At 37.9% G+C, this 5,564-nt stretch overlaps 1 protein-coding gene across 6 annotated transcripts in view; it reads right to left on the bottom strand.

Moving 5' to 3' along the window:
• LOC102311160 (signal-induced proliferation-associated 1-like protein 2) overlaps window positions 1-5,564 on the bottom strand; it is an 88,096-nt gene that overhangs the window by 47,925 nt on the left and 34,607 nt on the right. The window lies entirely within an intron of this gene.

Here is a 5,564-nt window from a genome sequence, read left to right as displayed (position 1 = left end):
TGAAGCATTTTGGTTGATGCCGCAGATTTAGACTTTTATACTTGATAATGACTGGCATATCAATTTAAAAGTGCATTTTTAAATATAGATTTCTTTCTATGAGCAGTGTTGGTGGCCCCAAAAGAAATTGGCAGGAGCCGATGGTAAAAATAAATGATGTTTAATGATACATACAGAGTGGTTCCCTTAGAATAGGAAAATAGATTCACATATTATGTGAATATGACTTAAAGTCTATTTAACAACAAATTCACAGCAGTTTGTGGAAAACAAAACCAGGCCAGCTTAGAAGTCTGGATTTCCTGTAAGTGTACTTTGCAAAAATGCCCTGTATTGAACAAATGTTTGCACAAGAGTATTTTAATAAGCAAGAGACAACACAGGCTGTAGGACTGTGGAGGAGTTGTTGATGTTTAAGAGTATTTCAGGAAAATTGCTAGAACAAACTTTGCATAGTTCTGATTAAATGGTGTTCAGCCAAAAGCCACCCTGTGCTTAAAAAAACAACAACATGCAGAGTTTGGTGGGGGGGGCGTTGCCTCAGATACTGAAGAGACCCTTAAATAACATTTACAAGGTCTAGTTTTAATAAGATGGTTTTAAATACTCTAATTCCCAAAAATGCAGGCTTGTGCCATGAATCATAAAAATAAAATCCAATTTCCAAAAATTTGTAAATAAATTTAAAAAAAAAAAATGATTGATGATTTGGAAATAATTAAAATATTATCTTTATTTCCAAAATTGGGGACCGATAAGTGATCAAAAAAAATCATACAGACAAGAAAACGGAAATATTTTAGAAATATATTAAGCATAATAATGCCTCCTTTGGCCTTGTTGAATTCTTGCATTGCATCTTGATATTGTTTTTATGTACTTATGTTCATTCTCTTTTTTTATTTTATTTTATTGACTTCCAAATAGTTTCTAGCTTTTCCCAGATATTTGCTTTGGATGAAATGCTTGTGAAATCTCTTAGAATTGACTAAATTCCAAATCTGTTCTATAGATTTTAGTCTGGTCGTCGAGAACTTCAAATTCCCTTTAATTGGTCAGATAGTCTTTGCACAGTTTTGACCTATGCTGGAGTTTTTTTTGTTAATGAAATGAACCGATGACCAATAACTTTTAGTCCAGATGGGATTCCATGATGCATCAAGATTTTGTGTAGACCTTGTAATTCATGGCTGCTGACTTGCAGTAATTTGCCAGAAATATCAAGATGGAGCCACATATTATAATGGAATCTCACTGCGGGTGCTATGCATCTAGCATCATAAAGTTCTCAGACTCAGTGCAGACATTAACAGTCTGTAGAGAGTCAAATTTGGACTCGCCGGTCCAGAATACCTTCTGTCCTCCAGTCATTTAGAGTCCGGTGTTTGTGCTCTCTGGCAGATGTTTCTGAGTATTTGCAGATTTCACATAATGGTTTCTTAGAAGGTATTCTTCCCTTTAAGACAGGGGTGTCAAATGTACGGCCTGCGAGCCACATCCAGCCCACGATACAATTATATCTGGCCCGCAAGATCAGTATATATGTCAATTAATGGCCTGTCGATATGTGCGAGCTGAGTCTTCAGGCAGGGAGGGGTGGGACTTTATTTTAATGGGCACACCATGCAGCCAATCATGTGCAAACACAGATTGTGATCATACCATTATGTGAAAGAAGAATGAGAGGCAGATGTTCCGAAGACAGCAAGTAAACTGGTACAGGCCAGGTACACAGAGAGATGGGGGAGCTGGATTTAAATGCAAGCATGTTGGAGAAAAGGTGACGAAATGAGCAAAAATGTAAGCTGAGCACCATCTGGCCTCATTTCAGTGATACACATTGATACCTGAATGTGTGCTTGAAGCCATTTATAATCATTAACTTGTTTGATTCACTGCTTACCACAAACAAGCACAAGCATAGTTCTTGGACTTTTAACTGTATTTTCACAACTTTAACAGCTTATTCTACTGATAGAAACCTCCCCTATGGCCATTTATACTAGACAAAGTAATTAAGAAATAAACAATTAACCTGTTGAACCCCAATGCCCCTGGTACTGGAGGCAAGCAAGAACATCTGGTTTTATAGGATCTACCGTCAGATCTGTTATTTAAATGTAGACACGTGTGGTGTCCACAGAAACGTTGAAATCTCAGCTGGAAGCCTCCAAAACCATTTCAACAATGTCCAACAGATAAAACGGTAAACGATTAAAGAGCAGGTAAACAGATTCTGCAAAAAGATGCTAACACAAAGCACGGATCCCTCTGTTCATCCGACAACACGGAGACAGTGTCTCACAGATACCAAAACTGCAGTCACTTTTGTCACTGTGACCAAAATTCAGCGAGCCAGCAGCACAAAAACACATTTAGAATTAACTTCACTGTCTTGCTTGCATGATGAAATCACACTTCCTGTATAGTTCTCTTGCTCTGTGTACTTGGAAACCAGTTTCCCATCAAAAATCTACATTTTCTGCATTATTCACTTACGTATTACACAGAACTTCTGGGTTCTGTCTTTCACTTTCAATAGATTTTTCTGTTGTTGTTGTTGTTCTTTTTTTTTTTTTATGACTACAGTTTAAACCCCCCCTCACCCCCCCCCCAAAAGGAAAAAACAAAACAGACAAACAAATAAACAAAAAACTACAAAGTCTGGACAATACAGGTAGAACAGTTGTGCTGACAGGTTTCTTTCTTTGTCACAGCAGCTTTTTTTTCGTTGTGTAGAAAAACAGTTACATATTTAACTTATTTACACTGACAGAAAGTAGAGTTTCACTGGTCTGGCCCGCTTAAGATTAAAGTGGGCTGTATGTGGCCTGCAATGTATAACGAGTTTGACACCCCTGCTTTAACACTTATTCCTTCAGTACTCTACCAGTGTTCATTCTTGAGACCTTCTCAGACTCTGGTCTAGAAGCATTTATCTCTGGCTAAAGATCACCAGTGTCCGTCCTTCTGTTTGTAGTACTTTAAATCTAGAGAGCCCTGAGATCTGCTTCAGTCAGCTTTCATTTTCTGCCTCTTCCTTGGAACATTTTGTAAGTATCAGTCTCTGTAATCAACTCCAAAGAATACTTGACTGCACTGTGAGAACACTTTGTCTCGCCCTGTTTGTCTTAAAGACCATCCAGCATCACAGTGCTTAAATGCGGACTCTTTCCTTTTTCAGTGAATTCTTGATGTTTGTACTATTTTGAGCAGCAGTGAGGAATTTCAAACTGAATTCATGTTTTTACTCCCTAAATTTAAACTGGCACACTGGAATTCTCTGAGAAGTCAGGAATTAATCAAGCATAACGCTCAACCACAATATTTTTTTCTGCTCATGAATATAAGTACATGACTATAATAACTATAACTTTGGCATCTTAATCAAACAATAATAATATACTCTATTTTTAAATGGGGTCATTTTGATTCAAGCACTATGTGAAAAATAATGATAGGGTGGCCTTTTTGCTGTTGGTGTGCATTGCCTACTTCTAAAAAAGAGAAGGCAACAGTATTTCTGGATTAACAAGATCCAGAAATACTGTTGCCTTCTCAGTGGATTTGTGAATGCAAAAACCAACAGTGATTAGAGTGCAAACCCATGAACCCATGTAGTAAATTGCACTGCAGAATGTGTGTTTTGCTATTTCTTTCAACTTGTTTTGTTTTTTTTTTTTTTTTTTTTTTAAAGATTCTCTAAATATTTTATTGACATTATGTACCATAACTGGAGAAATTCCCAAATTATTTTCAATTTAACATAAAGAGACTTTCTTAACTTGCTGGTTTGACAACACTATTTCAAAGATTAGAAATAAGGAAAGGGAGTCTTCTGCTTATATTGGTGTGGTGCTATTTCTATACCCAGTCATGTAACAAATAACAATAAATTCCTAGTAAATTCTTCACCGTGTTATGGTTACACAACTATCTTTTGTTGCCATTGCTTGCACAACACATTGCTTGCAATAAATTCAAAGTGTGAATCCTCTTGAATATAACTGAGTTCTCCTTGTACAACATGTCTTAAATTCCACATGATTCCATATCACTTTTTCATAACTGCATTACTTCTTTCAACAGACAGAATCCATGGATGGCAGGCTTTTGAGTGTCCTTGCAAAGAAAGGTGGCTATATTGGTCGCTGATTTGTTTTTGTTTTGTTTTTGAATGTCAGAAATGTATATTTGTGAATGTGGAGATGTTATATTGGTTTCACTGGTAAAAATAAATAATTGAAATGGGTATATATTTGTTTTTTGTTAAGTTGCCTAATAATTATGCACAGTAATAGTCACCTGCACACACAGATATCCCCCTAAAATAGCTAAAACTAAAAACAAACTAAAAACTACTTCCAAAAACATTCAGCTTTGATATTAATGAGTTTTTTGGGTTCATTGAGAACATGGTTGTTGTTCAATAATAACATTATTCCTCAAAAATACAACTTGCCTAATAATTCTGCACTCCCTGTAGTGAAGGTTGACCCATTTTGTGTGAAGGAAGCATTGTGTCCATTAGGGGAAAAACCACTCTGGTTGCTAAGGGAAGCAGGGCTTTAGGCAATCAATTGGATCAATGTTCAGTCCAGGTTGATGAAAGCCTGCTGAGAAATAGTGACACGTAGTCATGTTTGTGTGAGAGTGTCTTTGCTGTGAAGCGCAGGTGATGACAGACCTGTCTAGTCAATAAAACACCTTATTTTAAAAAAATGAAAAAGGCAGTAGCTACATTTCCATACTGTGAAAGAGGCATCCTACCCTAAAGACTAATGTCTTCATGAAAATGCCCTGTTATACACAGGCCTGCATTGCTGTGAATGCAGGCTAAATAAATGCACAACCCAAATCCAGAACCCAGCTTTGGTGTGAGTATTAGCAGGGCATTTGGGCAATTATCAACATGTCTCTCAGAGACTGATTTTTATTCAGAGTGTCTTTTCGAAGAAGTTAAGGCATCTCAGAGTGTGAAAGGTGAAGCAGCTGTTTTCTATGGTGGGGGCAGGCTTAAGACGGGGTAACTCTATCTGCTGAGACCAGCGAGCACAGATTGCACAGAGAAGTGGGAAAAACAGATATGTATAATGCGGCGATGGGTCGGGGTCAGCACGGTATTTCCAGCATTCGTCTCGTAGGTGTTTTAATGAGGAGAACTGGGACCTTGGCGTAGCTCTGCTGACCCTAAAGTTTCATATGAGGAGACCTCGTACTCTCTTAGTCCCTGCAGGGAACAGCTGCAGTACACCCTCTCACTCACCTCTCTCTTTTTCACATGACTAATCGCAGTTTCTCCGCAGGGTTCGGAGTAATATCAGAGGGAGGACATGACCGCTCCTCTGCTGAGGAAGTGAAACACACGCCCTCGCACCCAACACAAGCCTGCTATTGTTCTGGACTTTATTTCATGTGCTTGTACAAAAAACAACTGGGACGTTGAGATATTTGACCCTGTGAGATGAGGCTGTTCCATCTGGGAACTAGCTTCCCCACAGGTGACTGAAGAAGTCTTACTTTATAAAAATGTAGCTGGCCTGGAAAGTTTAATAGTCCTCAAC

This window comes from Haplochromis burtoni, unplaced genomic scaffold, assembly GCF_018398535.1.
Source record: "Haplochromis burtoni strain Fernald_Lab_line unplaced genomic scaffold, NCSU_Asbu1 Contig_96, whole genome shotgun sequence".
NCBI classification, from domain to species: Eukaryota; Metazoa; Chordata; class Actinopteri; order Cichliformes; family Cichlidae; genus Haplochromis; species Haplochromis burtoni.
The sequence above is the reverse complement of the archived record's forward strand: the minus strand, read 5'-3'. Positions and strand labels throughout refer to the sequence as shown.